This window comes from Monodon monoceros, unplaced genomic scaffold, assembly GCF_005190385.1.
Source record: "Monodon monoceros isolate NGI ecotype Baffin Bay Population unplaced genomic scaffold, NGI_Narwhal_1 Super_Scaffold_4, whole genome shotgun sequence".
NCBI lineage: Eukaryota > Metazoa > Chordata > Mammalia > Artiodactyla > Monodontidae > Monodon > Monodon monoceros.
Window position 1 is genome coordinate 79,204,129 of NW_021703781.1, and position 16,386 is coordinate 79,220,514.

The 16,386-nt window shown below is 50.6% G+C and overlaps 1 protein-coding gene across 7 annotated transcripts in view; it reads left to right on the top strand.

Moving 5' to 3' along the window:
• The first annotated feature begins 210 nt into the window (after nt 1-210).
• Nucleotides 211-16,386, top strand: part of MGMT (O-6-methylguanine-DNA methyltransferase) — a 285,335-nt gene continuing 269,159 nt past the window's right edge. For 3 of the 7 annotated variants that reach the window (XR_003797035.1, XR_003797036.1, XM_029245271.1), the window contains exon 1: nt 211-298. The gene's annotated coding sequence lies outside the window, so the exon portion shown is untranslated. Of the gene's footprint in view, nt 299-7,821; nt 7,991-8,087; nt 8,676-9,855; nt 9,979-16,386 lie in introns of those variants that run through there. The other 4 variants (XM_029245272.1, XM_029245273.1, XM_029245274.1 and 1 more) reach the window with 4 other exon arrangements.

Genomic DNA, 16,386 nt, shown 5'->3' on the forward strand with positions numbered 1-16,386 from the left:
CCCCGCCCCACTAGTCTAGGCCCCGCCCCCGCGCGTCTGGCCCCGCGGCCCTCACGTCCAGGTCCCTTCCCACTCTGGGCCCCGCCCCCGAACCTCGGCTCGGCCCCGCCTCTGCGCCTCCCGGCTGCGCTTCCGCCACGTCCCGGTGCGTGTGGGCCCCGGGAGCCGTACGTCAGGCCCCGCCCACAAACCTCGGCCCCGCCCCCGCGCCACGGACTTGCCCGGGCTTCACGCGCTTACTCAGCTCTGCGCGTCCCTGCGCTTGCAGCTCTTCTCGGTCGGCGGTTTGGGCAGCGCGGTGAGTGTCTGGGTTGCCTTTCTCCCGCCAAAGTTCGGGGCTCTCCCTGGGGAGAGCAGGCGTCTGGAGCCCTTGGGGCAGTCCAGCCCCCAGTGGTCTTTTGAGCGCTCCCCACCCCACCTTGCCATCGTGGTGGAGCCCGCTCTGACCATCTCCCCAGCTGACCCTTGTGGGTCCCAGGTGTGACCAGGTATGCCCAGGTGTAGCCAGCCCTCTCCCAGCCTGGGGTTCCTCGGCCAAGTTGGATGACAGTGGCCTGGCCTGGCCTGGGAGTTGTGGCCGCTTCCGCCGAACCTCTAGTTGGTCAACACCTTCGACGCCCTCCTGCCCTGCACTGCTGACCAGCGCCAAGGGGGCCGCTCCTCTGCCTTCTGTTTCCAGGAAGCTTCCAGAAGCCCGTAGTCCGGGCCTGCCTAGCAGCAGGCCCTTAGCAGACCCCTTGTGCAGAACCCCCCCATGGCCTCATGCTTGAGACAGGGTGAGAGGAGGGCCGCGTCCTCATCAGATGTTGGTATACATTACGCCCTAATCGCCTTCGTAAACAGCAACACGTAAACAAGGGGAGTGTGAGAGCCACTTACCCTGGGCGCCGTAATTCCCAAGTCGGTGATAACGCTGTAGAGCAGTTCTAAACGGTATTCCTCACTCCCTGGGCTCATCGTTTCCTGAATCTCAGAATGGTGTTTGCTCTCTGTGCCTCAGCTCAGTAGCTGACCTTGTTCTGGAAGCACATTTTGTATATGTGAGCACAGCTTTTGCTTGGTTGAGTGGATGGTCATCAAGCAGGGGGGGACTGATTCGTCCGGAGAGGGATCACCGCAGCTGTTAGCAGCAGAACCCGAAGCTGTAGAACACGAAGAGCTAAGGATTGGACTGGCCAGTTAACTATGAGCCCTTAAAGTAGCTAAGCCAGGCCCTCCTCTACATCTCCCCATCCCGAGACCTGATGGGGTGGGGGGTGGTGTTGCTTTCATGAGTCCCCGGTGGAGAAAACACTCAGGTGAAAAGGACACAAGGAAGCTTAGCCCGCCATGGGGGTAAACAACTTTAAGAAAATGATGTCAGGGCCGCCCTTTCCATTCCATCCCCCACCCCCAGCTGGTGGTTAATATCGAGTTAACTCGGACCTTGTCCCATGAGACAGTTCACGCCAGGTGTGCCCTTGCTCAGGTCCAGAGCCTGCAAGTTGCAAAGGAGAGCTGGCCTTGCGCTGGCAGGCGTTTCATTTCTGCTTGGGTTCTTGTTTTGAGTTAGGATTTGAGTGGGAGAGTGGTGTCTGTTACAGTCTGGGGCTGGGTGAACCAGGCCTCAAGGGCAGAACTACACTAAGGTACTTTCCTAGGTGAATATTCTTTTCATTAAAATAAATCTGTATTACACACACTAGATTTAACTAACGTCATTAGACGCTGCTTTAAAAAGGCCTCACTGTTGGAGAGCAAGGTTTAAAGAAATAAAGCCCCAGGTGTGGACACGGTGGTTAACATCTCACTCGTGTTCAGCTGCGGCGGTTCTTAAACCTCTTTTCCTCTCTGTTTTGGTCTTGCTTGGATTATCAGTCAAGCCTCACCTGGGCCTTATCTTCCACTCAGACCTGCTCTTCCACGGTTTCCCTTACAGATGTCTCACTCAGGGACCATCCATCCTTCCTTCAGGGAAGGAGGCGGAAGGAGGGCCTGAGGAGGAACGCGACTTCCCTGGCGTTCCTGTGGACTTTCTCCTCCAGGCCTCTTCTCTTGCTTTCTCAGGAACCCCAAACAGTTTACTCTTCTTCTTATTTTTTAATAAAACAAACTTGCTAAATTGCCTTTATTCTTATTTTGCAGAGGACAGACATTTAGAAGCCAGTGATTCAAACCAAGACTCTTGTATTTCAACTCCCCCTTTTTGGGCATCAATGCCCTTTTCAGTTTTGTAGTATATTCTCCTTGGTAGGAAAAGAAGGAAGCAGAACAGTGCTTTCTGAATTCTCTTTTCCCATAGTCATCTGTTAACATTATTGCCAGGTTTGTTTTCACACTTGGCTCTGACCCCACCTCCCTCCATGGCCCCAGGGTGAAGTTCCTCTTCTAGACCCACTTTCCTTGAGGTTTTTGACATCCTGTATCGTCTCTGAGGCTCCGGGTCCCTGAAAGGCCCTGGGCTCCTTTGGCTCCTGTCACAGTCCTCCCAGACCCTCTGTTTCCTGGGTAGTTTCTGGTAGTTTCTGAAAGAGGTTGGGGTCTTATCACAGAATATTATTTAAAGGAAACCTGAAGATTTAAACATCAAAGACGTATAAACTATAATATAATACCATTGGGTGAGAGTGGCCTTTTCATAAATGAACCAATCCATTGCCCATTCTCGGTTTGAAAGTGTGTGTGGTTTATCTGGGAGGGGGAGGGAGGTTTGACTGTGCAGGATGGCTTGTCTCCCCTTGGCTGACATCAGTTTTCCCATCCTGTTAGCGCTGGAGGCCTTTCTTGGGCATAGGTCGATGAAAGTTGGACATCCACCATTAGAGGCAAAATACTGCGAGATGTGTGTTCTGTGGCATTTGGGTAACTGCTGCATTGTCTGCTGGTCAGTGGGAAGAAATAGTCTAGTTTTCTTTTAAATTTTCTTTAAAACATTAACAGCAATAAAGAGCTTATCGAGGAGGGCCGCAGGGCTTGGGGAAACCATATAAAGAATATATGATGGCTTCCCTGTTGTCGCAGTGGTTAAGAATCTGCCTGCCAATGCAAGGGACACGTGTTTGAGCCCTGGCCCGGGAAGATCCCACATGCCGCGGAGCAACTAAGCCCGTGCGCCACAACTACTGAGCCTGCGCTCTAGAGCCCGCGAGCCACAACTACTGAGCCCATGTGCCACAGCTACTGAAGCCTGCGCGCCTGGAGCCTGTGCTCTGCAACAAGAGAAGCCGTGACAGTGAGAAAACCCGTGCACCGCAACAAAGACCCGACACAGCCAAAAATAAATAAATAAATTTATTTAAAAAAAAAAAAAGAGTATATGGGGTACAGTGAATGACCTACTCCTTTATATCACTGTTAAAATGAATTGCCTAAGAAGAGGAATAAATCATTTTTGTGACCTTTTGTAAACTTTGAAGGAATCAAAGTGGTTTTGGCAGATGTGGCTTACGTGTAAATTGGTCACAGTGTCTTGCCAAAAGTGCTCGAAACCCCTGGTAGTTAAGCCAGTCTGTGGCTGCCATCCTCCTGGTGTCTGCTCCAGCTAAACAACTAAATAAATAGGCTGCCCCAGGGGCCACTGACACGGCAGTGACATCCTTGGCCACGTGCTAAATGCTGACACCTGTTTCTGATACCACAGGTTGTTTTCAGTTAGACTGGGGGCTTAGCAGAGGAGTGGGGGTCTCCAGGCCTCGTGTCCCCTTGTACCCTCCCCCTCCCCCAACCTGGAGTAAACTCATTTGGCCTGTGATGCAGCTGTGATAAAAACCAGTTAAAAATTCTACAGAAACATTTTCTTAGGGTTGTTAAACTTGTTGTCATGTGTGTATGTGTGTAACTGTGAAAGGAATTGTGAGAGAGCTATAAATGCCTAGTACGTTCGCTCTCTTCCTTGGAAAATTTTCTCGTTAGAATAATTTCCTACCTGTAACACTTGTGAAGTCAGCAGAGTATCTAACCCAAGGTCTGTTGCCCATTCCCAGAAGTCTGCGGGTGAGACTGAATGTGCGGTCCACCAATGGCAGGACTCGTAAAAGCCGGCACTTGTCAAATCTGTTTGTTTTTATTATAGACATCGATCTGCCGGTTGCAATAATGCATTTCTGGACATTTTTCTGCAAGCACAGCGCTGGTGGCAGTTTTTACTGACAAATTGAGTCATATGGATGATAGTTTAGAAAACTCTCACCTTATTGACAGATTGGGCAATTCCAGCCCTGGATGTTCAGAGGTTTCTAGATGGATGGAGAGAGTGAATTGAATCTCAGGGCAAAATATGGGATGGGACATTTTAATGTTGAACTTTAATAAATAACTGGTAGGTATTTCTCATTTGTTTTTACCCCCAAAAAAAGGACTAAAAGTAGGGGCCGAGGGTGTCCCCTTCAGATCTGGCCCACTTGTCGGTGTTATAAGTAAGAGCCACCACTGAAATGCGGGCCCCGTTGCTCTCCTTGAAGTGGGATACTCATGAGCTATAGCAGAACAGTTTCTCAAAAGGCGGTCTGAACCCTGCTGGTGTCAGAATTACTGAGTGTGCTGGTTAAAAGGAAGATTATAGCACCCCTTGCCAGACCTACTGGGTCAGAACCCGGGGACCTGTGTCTTTTCAAGCGCTCCAGGGGACCCTAATGTTTGAGCATCTCCAGGGCAGGCTTAGGGTTGCCTGAGGAGAGCTCTCCAACCCACACAAGCTCCGAGTTCCCCTGCCACGTGGGTCCATCCTCAGCCGGTATTGTTGTTCTAAGTTGCTTGTGCTGATGGATCTGTGTATGGTTTTGTAACTCCTCAGAGACACGTGAATCTCTTCGAGTTGTAAACCCGACGTGTTATCCCCACGTTATAGTTTTCGGTCTTGTGGTTATGACAGAACGTGCAGATGTTACCAAAACTTTGGCGTTAGTTTTACAAACAAACGTTAAGCATGGACAGCCATATTATATTTCACGCCCATCTTTCCCTTTGAATGGCTGGTCTTGCTTTTTCTCTCTCTGGGTAGAAGCATTTTCACGGTGTCAGGTAAGGGTTAACTTTCATATATGCAACCAAATACATTTTGGGGAAGCTGAACTGAGTTTTTATTTATGAAGTGCCAGTTGTGGGAGAGATTCTGGTGATGCCGTTTACTAGCTGGGTAGTTTGGGCAGCTGTAAACCCCTAGCTGCCTCCTCAGCTGTGGGATGGCAGTGATCACACTTACTCTACCTGGATAAGCGTAAGCACAGAAGGTAACAGATGACTATTTTGTGAAGTATGAAGCACTGCCTAGATAGAAATTTTAATTTGGAACCATAGTCTCATAGAAGGATGAGACTAACTGGAAAAAGGGTGAGGAACTGACCAGGATCCTTGTTTTCCCTCCAGTACAGTCAGTATCCTTGTTTCTCTTCAGTCCAATTAGCATCCTTGTTTTCCCCTCATCCAGCCAGCATCCTTGTCCCTATACCCCACCCCATCCAATCAGCATCCTAGTTTTACAGATTTAACACTATCCACGCCCTCATTTGGGGTGGTATATGCAGGGTTAAGGTTCCAGCCTCTGGGAACAAGACGGACTCAGTTTGGACCTGGCTCCTTAATTACTGTCTGTGACCTCAAGTGAAGTCACTTAACCTTTACCGAGCCTTCGTTTCTCCAAAAATCAGGAAAACGGCATTGCTGTTCACAGGGCTATTGTGAGCTACTGGGAGAGAATCCCATTTGGGGAATCAACCCGGGTCCCCCCATGGTGAGCCCTGAATAATAATAATAATAGTTGACATTTGTTAACTCAGTCACAAAACTGTTTCTGGTGGAGGCAAGACTAGGGACGGGGCCTCAGTTGGGCTCCATCTCCCGTGACTGTGATTCCATGTAGCGCAGACCTTCGTTTCGTCTGGAGCATCATGAAGCCTAGGGCTGATTTGCCAGGTCTCTGAAATTCCTTTTGTCTCTAAGGAGGTGCTTTGCCCAGCTGCCTGTTTCTAGTTTTTTACAGTGGATGATTTGGGAGCCACTGAAGTGGCTGGTCTCAAGGAGCTTCCCGCTCGGGTGGCAGAGTTCTGTGTCCAGGTGTGCCATGCTGATGGCCAGCTTGTGCTGGGTGGGCCTAGAGCGGGCACGTAGGCTTAGCACGTGTGTGTTCCCAGTCCCGAGTCACTTGTCTCTGGGAGGCCTGACCTTAATCGTCGGTTAAATTGAAAGAACTTTCTGGAGGACCCGACACTATGGCAGTGGCCAGGAACCAGCAGTGACACCAGCATATGACAGTGTTTTCCTGTGTGAGAGGGAGTCACAGTAGTGAGGGGTAATGTGGTCCATTTGGTGGGCTTTGTCAGAATTAGAAGATCTGAAATAATTTTTGTGTGTATGTGGAAATGGGCCTTATTTTGGGGTCTCTTTACCTTCATATCACTCAGGTTCAGCCTCTGGTAGAGTTACATTCCAGGAGATTCAGTGCAGTAATGATACTGCTGATACTAACATTTATTGAAGGCCTTGCTGGAGGCTTTACCCAGTCTGTCCTAGGGAATTCTCCAGGTCACCTGCTGAGGGGGACACTCAGGGTCTTTGTTTGCACGTGAGGAGGCTGCCTGGGAGTGAGCGACCTGCACAAACCACTGCGGTAGGAGTTTTCAGCCCGGGTTTATTTGTCACTAGCGCCGGCTTTCCCGACGCACCGTGCGTGCCACCTTTGGTGGGGACGCAGGGACACTGTCAGAAGTCCTTTGGGGACGAGAAGTGGCGTAAAGAAATGCATTACCTGTATGTTCGGTTATGCTTTCTGGACATCAGTGTGGGCGAGCATGGTCCTCTGCATTGCGGGAAAAGCAGTGCACCCAAGCCTGTCCCTGGCTGAAGGGGCCCCGCCCCCTCCTGGTGTGCAGCCTGCCCCAGGGGAGGGCCGAGTGCAGGGGCGCGGTGCCGGCGAGGCTGTCCCGTGTGTGGTGGCCCTTCGTGCAGGTGGCCAGGGACACCCCGTGCCTCGCCGGGGCCGGCAGGTTGGTGGTGCGGATACCGGAGGAGGGGCGTCCGCGTGCTGGGCTCTGGTTTAGGACCCGAGGCACATACCTCGCCGGGTCCCTGCCACCTGCTCCTGTAGCGGTGGGAGTGCTGGGCGGAGCACCTGTGCGGAGGTGGTAAGGCTTCCCCCAGGGGGCCTGAGCAGCGGGAGTGTGGACGCCAAGATGCGGCTGGGGACCTGTCAGCGGCTCCGGTGGGGCATTGGGATGTGTGAGGGTCCAGACAGGAAGCCTGCAGACCTCGAGTGCTGCGCTGGGGCGCTCATTGGGTGCAGGACGGCGGGCCGGCAGCGCTTCCGGTGCACGCTGCTCGGGCTGACCTGCACGGGGCTGGGCGAGGGCGAGGAAGGAAGAGGGGGAGGAAGGAGGGGGGGGAGGAGGGGGAGGTGGCAGCAGGCAGCCCGGCGTGAGCAGTCGCACCTGGGGAGGTGCTGTCACGTGGGGCTGCGGGCCGTCCGGGGGCTTTCCGGTGGGGAGCATGGGGGTGAGGGTGGGAGCGGGCAGTTCTGGGAGAGGCCTGAGTTAGGGACCCCTCTGTGAATGAGAAAGGAGCCAGTGTCTGGTCTGCGGGCTTTTTTTTTTTTTTTCCCCGGCACGCGGGCCTCTCACTGTTGTGGCCTCTCACTGTCCTGGCCTCTCCCGTTGCGGAGCACAGGCTCCGGACGCGCAGGCTCAGCGGCCATGGCTCACGGGCCCAGCCGCTCCGCGGCATGTGGGATCCTCCCGGACTGGGGCACGAACCCGTGTCCCCTGCATCGGCAGGCGGACTCTCAACCACTGCGCCACCAATTCCCGTAAAAGCAGTCCTCCGGGAGGGCGTGGCGGGAGACCCTGGCTTGAGCGGGAGTCATCCCTCGCTGCCGGGCCTGGCATTTGGGTTCCGAAGCGGGGAGACTGGCTTGTTGTGCCGCTTCATTCAGGCAGGAGTGGCAGCGGGAGGCGCGAGGCTCAGGAACAGGCCTCCGCACCCCCAGCCCGCGCTCCGCGGGGTTACCTGCGCCTTCCTGCAGGTAGTCTCAGGATCTTTACGGGAAAACTGTCCAGGTTTGGGTGTACAGGCACATCACAACGCACGTTACCAATAAAGCGTGTGCTGCTTCTCCTCAGACGCACACCTCGAAACGCTGGACTGGCCGAGCGATGGCGAGCCCGCCTTGAGGGACAAGAGGCGGCGGCTGGGGAGGGAGGCCCTGGTGGTCCCCGATGGTCCCCAGTGGTCCCGGTGGGTGAGTGCGAGGGGGGCGGGGGACAGGCGCTGCCCTGCGACGTGCTCACTGCTGGACTCGCCCCTAAGTGTCCATGTGCTGTGCTTGTTGCCTGGCTTCACCACGACGGCAGGGACGGTGCTGGGGGCACAGGGAACTGGAGGAGAACGTGTGGTCCCGAGCGGGCGTCCCAGGAGTGGGTGGCGACCCTTCCCTGTGAGGCTTTTCACACTCCCGTGGAAGTTCCTAGAATAAAGGGCGAGGCACAGAAATGATGTATTTCCAAAAGTTGGTGAATTTAGCCAGCTATCCCACGAAAAGCCCATGTGTGCTATTCTTTATTGTGCAGAAGAATCTGTTTCTGTCACCACTGTGTTGTCATCAGGTTAAGCTGTCGAGTCAGATGGATGGCCAGTCGAGGCGGCCGCTTGCTGATTGCCGGGCCCGTGCCGACGTGGGACCATCAGTCTGCAGGCCGCCCTGGGCGCAGGTGCTGGTGGGGAGGAGGCCAGCCCGCGGGGCGGGTCACCAGAGGGAGGCCGCGCCAGGCAGGTGGCTTTCGAAATTTGTTGCAGGAGCTGTTACTTAGAACCAAAATGCCGGCTCTAACATTAAGTAAATATTCCTAAAATTCAACAGTCTCCACCCTCTTGGCCACGATCGACCACCGTTGTGGTCGCCTTCTCCCTCCAGGAGGACAGGCTCCCAGAGAGCAGTGCGTTCTGTCTGTCCTGGGTGACCAGCAGTTTACTGGGACGCAGGACTTTCAGGGCTGACGCTGGGGGGGTGGGGTGGGTCCAGGCAAGCCGGGTGGTTGGTTCCCCCCAGACACGCTCAGTCCTGGGTCGGGGATGACATCCTCGCTGTCGCCCCACCACTGGCTGGATGCACTTGGGCCCTGAGTCACAATCACTAGTTTTCTTTTTCTTTTTTTCCCCTACAAAAGTATGGGCTTTAAAGACTTTCTCTTAGATTTTTTTTTAATTTGTTTATTTTTGCCGTGAGTGTAATGAGAACGTTTCCCAGAGCCTCTGTTATTTCCCTCTGGACTGAGTTCCCCGTTGCTGTCCTCGTAGCGTTCTCTGGACTGTTTGTCAGACCAGAAAAGCCTCCAGAGGTTATGGTTCTGATGTCCTCAGTGACGTTCTCTTCTGTATGTTGAGGTTTCTTGCTCGGAAACCCTCTTTGGGCCTGAGGTGCTTTCACTCTTTGCCGCTATCATGACGATCCAGGCAAGATGGATTCTGGGAAAGGTTAGTTAGATACTCTTTTGTATTGTCCGAAATAAGTGTTTCCAGTGGTTTCAGACTTGGAAGCAGCTATTTCATGTGCTTCAGTCATGCCCTGGCATTCACGTGGCAACTCCCATCTACTTATTGGAAATCCATGTCGTGGCTGCGCGGGTGCCTGCTCTGTTGTGATGGTCGGGTGCTCACTACTACCCTGCGCTTGGTCAGCAGGACTCAGAACGGCGGGCCACTGCCTCCAGGCCGCCCGGAGCTTACGTTGTCTGGAGGGTCACCTGTTGGAGACTGCGCGCGTACCTTCTCTGCATGGGGCCAGGCCAGCTCTGTTCAGCTCTCGGATTTGAGGCTGCCTCTTGGGGTGCAGAGCCATGTGGGCTCTGGGTTTAGACGGTGAGAACTTTCCCGTCTCATATCCCTCCACAGCTGATGGAGGAGCTGCCCGGCCCCAGCCTCAGCGACCTCGGTTGCTTTTGCCTCGTGCGCCCCACATAGTCTCCCTGCTCTGTCCCTGAGGAGTGCCTACCCCACCCGCAAGGGCGCTGTAAGGTAAGCACTCAGGCAGACACAAACAGGAGCGTGCCCCTTCCTCCTCCTGTTGCAGGCAGGGGTCTAGAGGCGCTCCAAGGTGACCCCTCTTTCCTACGCAGGTCCCGAATGAAATGAGCCTGTGAGGCTCATGTTGATGCCACTTTCAGCCCCACGGCCCTCCACATTTGTTCCGGCACCTTCTCTAGATACGTGTGCATCAGCCCTTCGCTCTCAGAGGCCCCAGAGCACCCCCCACTCTCACCTAGGGATCCTTCTCTGATTCAGCCCAAACATAGACACTCTCTGCTCCCAAGCTGTCTCTGAATCCTTCTCCTGTTGCAGCCCTCTTGGGAGCCTCTTCAGCCCCCATAATGTCTCCTCACACTTACACTTCGGTTTCTGCTTTACTTGTATTGTTTTTGTCTCTTCATGCTGGCTTTCTGAATTGGAAACTCTCCATGGCCTGGTGTGGGGCTTACACCTGATGGAAGGCCCAGCAAAGGCTGCAGAACGCAGGTTGCTGTGGACTGAACGTGCCCCCTGAAATTCATATGTTGAAGCCTAACCCCCAATGTGACTGTATTTGGAGATGGGGCCTTTAGAAGGTAATTAAGCATAAATGAGGTTTTAAGGTAGGGCCCTAATCCACCTTAGGGTTGGTGGCCTTATAAGAAAAGGAGGGAGAGATCTTTAGTATGTGAAGGCACAGGAAGCAGGTGGCTGCCTGCAAGCCGGGAAGAAAGGCCTCCCCAGAAACGCAGTCAGCTGGAACCTTGGTCTTGGACTAGCCAGCCTCCAGAGCTGTGAGAAAATTAATTTCTGTCCTTTAAGCCGTTTGGTGTGTGATATTCTGTTATAGCAACCCAAGCTGACTAATAGAAGGTGAGGTGCAGACTAAAGTTATTTCAGAAGCACAAAGCTCATGAGGGGTTTATGTGTGAAGTTGGAATTTGGAGATAAAGATAACTCTGTAATCAGACAGTGCTCAGAAACAGCACTGTGGGCTTCCCTGGTGGCGCAGTGGTTGAGAGTCCGCCTGCTGATGCAGGGGACACGGGTTCGTGCCCCGGTCCGGGAAGATGCCACGTGCCGAGGAGCAGCTAGGCCCGTGAGCCATGGCTGCTGAGCCTGTGCGTCCGGAGCCTCGGAGCCTGTGCTCTGCAATGGGAGAGGCCACAACAGTGAGAAGCACATGTACCGCAAAAAAAAACAGAACAAACAGAAAAACCCAGCACTGTCCTCAGGCTTAGCTCTTAGCACCCCAAAAGGTGTATAGGAGCAAACGAAAGCAGAATGAACAGAAACCTAAGGCTTATTACTAGGGTCCTCAGAGGTTGCAGAAAGGAGATTTGGCGGGTGGGCCAAGAGACACCCAGAGGGCCAGGGCACCATAGACAGGCCTGGTGTTGTCCTGGCACTGGGTGGACATGTGCTGGAAAGCTGTTGAGGCCCCAGGCCCTGAGGGAAATGGGGAGGAGGGGAGGAGATGTGGGCCTGAGTAAACACTGGCGGACGGGGCTTCTTAAGCATGAGGAGGGGTTACGGAGCCAGCCTGTAGCCTCCACTTGTCACCTGGGAGTTTCTGTTGGTTGGTTGATTTTTTTTTTTTTTTCCCTCTTGATACTGGTCAGTTCATTCTCTACTCCTTTCTGGATCAAGGAGCAGCATGGGGTCATTTGTTGGACACTAGTAGGAACTCTTAAGTACTGTGCAGTTTGCTACTTTTCATGCTAAGATGTCTCTGAGGATTTTTGGACGTCTCTCTTGAGTTGGGAACTTAGCAAGACACTTCTCACTGGAAGCTTGCTGGCCCACACTTGCACCAAATTGGCCTGCATTACATCTGTGGCCACTGATGGGGAGATATAATAAAGACAGGAGATTTACATTTACTTCTGCCCAAGTCACCAATTCTCCATGTGTCGCGCTTTGTTTTGTACCTCTGCAGAATGTATCAGATACGTGGGTATTTTTGGGATTGTTGCAAAGAAAACTCAAGTTGTAAACTTTTACCTAATGGATCTTGCCATTTCTGAGCTCTGACCCTCTGTGCCCTTACCGTGTGGCCACCACCATGCCCTAGAATCCTCTTTGGGGGACCCAGCAGTGGCAGGGAGGGGTGTTGTGGTCCAGGCAGGAGAGGCTGGAGTCCTGGGTGAGGTTGTGTGCTGTGCTTTGTATCGTGCTGTTAACATTTGAAGTGTGGATTTGTATTCTCAGTTATGTTTTATTTATTTGTTGATCAGCATAGCTATGTTTGTTTAATTCCATACTGAGAGTCTAAGAATACGATTAACCTTGAGGCCCATCTTATAATGTAATTATTAGTGATTGATTCTGTTTCTCCTTGAAATCAATAAGAGGGGCGTAATGGTGCGGTGTGCAGTTGGGCTCTATTTCTTATATTTTTGTAAACGTGATTCTGTGACAACAGAGGTATTGGTTTGTTACCGGAACAGATTTGATGAATCTCAAGCATAAGATCAGTTTTATATAGTTATTGCGGTGTGTTGTGTTCCTTACATGACCTGTGTTAACGTGGCAGGTGCCACTAAGGCCTCCCACCACCAGTGGTCCGGGTGGGGATGTGCAGTGATTGGTCTTCCTGGGAGCGCTCTAATGTGAAGACAATTCAGGCTGTTTGAAGTATATTTTACAAGTGTGCCCTGGGCCTTTGGGATGTTATATTGAAAAACCCAATTGTGCAGTTACCATGGGAACCCAATTAGAATAGATTGCTTGATTTTTTTTTTGTGGTGGGGGCGGGGGTGTCTTTCATCTTGACCAAAAATCCAGTGTCTTTTAAATGTTTTCATATTTCCACACTGACTTGCTACACCAAAGGATTGTTTCTTCCTCCCCTCCTCTTGTTTCCAGCTTTAAGCCGAAATAGTGATAAGTTCTCTAGGGTGCTTTATGAGGAAGTCTCCTAGAGAGACTTAGTCAGATTTGTGTGGAAACTTTTGTGCAGGTCATGGTCGAGGTGGTAGTGAGCATTTATTGTAAAAAGATGGGAAAGTGGGTGTTTTCCTGTGACAGCACACGGGGCCCTCATGTCCCTCTGGTCGTGCTCTGGATGCCAGATGGGGATACAGGTGTGCACCTCTTTTCTTCCCCAGCTTTGCAGGTGCGGGATTGCGTCCTGAAAGGCCCTGGGTTTCCGGGACGGAGATAGCAGGTGGGGTAGGGCAGGGCGAGGTCTCAGGACTCTTCCCTCCACGCCTGTGTTCCTTTCACTGTTTGGGCTCAGAGACTTTTTGCACTCTAAAAACTTACTAGAGATTCTAGAGTGATATATCAAGACAACATTGAAAGTTAACATTGAAAATTTTAAAAATATTTATTCATTTAAGCAACAGTAAACATTTTAATACAAATAACACATTTTAAATGAGAAGTAACTATATTTTACGTAAAACAATTAGTGAGGTGAGTGGTATTGGTTTACCTTTTTTAAAACGTTTTAAATGACTGGATGGGTAGAAGGCAGCTAGATTCTCGTAGCTGCTTTTGAGTTCAATCTATTGCAATAGGTTGTTTTTTGGCTTCACACCAATAAGTAACTGGAAAAGGGAGAGACACTTAATAGCCTCTTCAACTAACTGTGGATAGTCTTCTTTGACACCACATCAGAACTTGACAGGTGGTAGTTTCTCGAAGGTTCATGCAGTGTGGAGTGTGAGCCCTGAGTGTGAACTTTCTATTCTCCATTACACGAAAATCCACTGTGTAGCTTGTACTTTGATTTTTGTAACAGCATTCATTGGTCCTTTGGAAAATTTTGGTTTGCTGAATTATACAGATCTTCCAAATGTTGACATGTTTCATAATACAGTATTAAAAATCTGTGATGTCACCACCTTTCTCCTTAGAAAAGTCTTAGAACTGGAGGTTGTCAAGCCATGCTGGTGGATACAAGTTTCCCAAAGTTCTGAACATCAGCTTGAAAGCTCTCGTTTTATCATTAACAACATATACTGTCAGTTGTGTTACAGTGACAGCCTCACTTTGCTTATTTGTTTATTTTTTAATGTGGTACGGATTTACTCTCGCTCAGATGAAGTCCAGCGAGAGGCAGCCCGCAGCCGTGCCACTCAGGGACTCAGGGATCCAGTCCATGCTGGACACGGCCATCACTGTTTGAGCTTGTCCAGAGGCAGCTCATCTCCTCTGTACCAGGTCCCCGTCCCTAACAGCCAAGTCCGGTCAGTGGGTGGCTCTGGACAGGACGTCTGGAAACCGGAAGGTGCCTCCCCTCACCCTCGGGGCTGCCCTGCCGCTGGGCCAGCGCTGCCTTCTGCACCAGGCCTGGGAGGCCGGCACCCGGGGCCCAGGATTCTTCTGGGGGCCCCCGGACATGTTTCAACTTCTCTTAAAATCAGAAGAAGACATGAACACAGCTGTCCCTTGGTTCCCGGGGTTGGGGGGAGTGGCTCCAGGTGCCCCGGCGGTGCCCAGACCCCCTGTTTATTTTTGAGAAAATATCTGAATAACCGTAGGTGATTAGTCATTCACACGTGTAAAGCTTTTGTCTCATGAAACGGTCACCAGTTCCTCTCAAATCTGTAACAGTCATAAGAGTGCCCCCACCACCCCCAGACAACCATCGTTCTTGTTTTGCAGCAGAAGTGCCCTGTTGTACTTGCCGTTTGGGCACAGAAGGGCCGAGATTGAATAAAGGTCACAAGTTTGATTTTGATAGTTTCATCAGGACATTCTTAAATTGTTTTTTTTTTTTTTTTAACGAGTTTATGGTGGGGAAGGATAGGACGAAACCCTGTATAGTTTGGTGCTGCTGTCTTGGTTTTCGGCAGTTTTACTCACCATTGCTTTTGTATCATCGTCTTTCAACCAGTTAAGTGTGATGTTTGCTGTATTTTTTTTTTTTTTTTTTTTTTGCGGTGCACGGGCCTCTCACTGTTGTGGCCTCTCCCATCGCGGAGCACAGGCTCCGGACGCGCAGGCTCAGCGGCCATGGTTCTCGGGCCCCGCCGCTCCGCGGCATGTGGGATCTGTTCGTGCCCCCGCATCGGCAGGCGGACTCTCAACCACTGCGCCACCAGGGAAGCCCTGCTGTATGTTTTTGTAGGTGCCTCTTATCAGATTGAGGAAGTTCTTTTCTCTCATGTTATTGCTGTGGTGAGTTATACACAGCGGTTTCCGTATGTTAAGCCAACTTTGCACTCCTGGGTAACCCCCACCTGGGCTTGATGTATTCTTATTTTCATGTGTTGCTGAATTCAGTTTAATATTTCTGAGGATTTGTGTGTCTGGGCATATGGGATATTGACCTGTAGGTTTCTTTTCTCCACATGTCTTTCTGGTTTGGTGTTAGGGCGATCCTACTCATAAAACAAGGCCTTTTATTTTCTGGAATAGTTCATGTAATCTTAGTATTGTTTCCTCTTTAAATGTTTAACGGGGTTTACCAGTGAAGCCATTTTGGTGTGGAGTTTTCTATATGGGGTGGATATTAACTACGAATTCAGTTTCTTTAGTAGATAGAGGGTTATTAAAGTCATTTATTTCTCCTTGAATGATTTTTGATAATTTGTGTTTTCCAAGGAATTTGGCCATTTCGTCTCAGTTGTTGAATTTATTGGTCTAAAGTTATTTTAATTTTCTTTTATTGTCCTTTAATGTTTGTGGGACTTTAAATCATGCCTTTGTATTTATTGCTGATATCGGTAATCGTCTTTTCTCTCTTTTTTTCCCCCTAATTGGTCTGACTAGAGGTTTATCAGTTTATTTTTCAAAGATCCAACTTTTGTTACCATTGATTTCTCTCTCTTTTTTTTCCCCTTTTACTGACTTCTGCTCTTATCTTTATTTTCCCTTCTTTCTGCTTACTTTGGGTTTAGTTTGCTTTCTTTGTAGTTTAAGGTGGAAGCTGGAGTCCTTTTGTCTTTCTCATATTAATATCCAGTGCTAAAAATTCTCTCTAAGCACTGCTTTGGCTGCATCCCACAGATTGCTGTGTTAGGCTTTCGTTTTCATTCAGTGTGATGTGTTTTCCAATTTCCCTTGTGATTTCTTCATTAATGCATGGGTTATTTAGAAGTGTGTCATTTCATTGCCAAATATTTGGGGACTTTCCCTATACCACTCTGTTATTGATCTCCAGTTTACTTACCTTGTGGTCAGAAGACATACTTCTTATGACTTCAGTCCTCCTAAGTTTATTGAGAGTTGTTTTATGGCCCAGAATGCGATCTATCTTGGTGAATGATTGCGTGCACTTGGAAAGGGTGTATATTCTGTGGCTTTTGTGTGGAGTGCTCTTGTAAATGGTAATTGGGTCAGGTTTGTTGCTAGTGATGTTCAAGTGCTGTATCTTCTTATTGCTTTTCTGCTTCCCTGTTCTATAAATTACAAGAAAGGAGTGTTGAAATCCCCAGCGATACTGGAGATCTGTCTGTTTCCCCT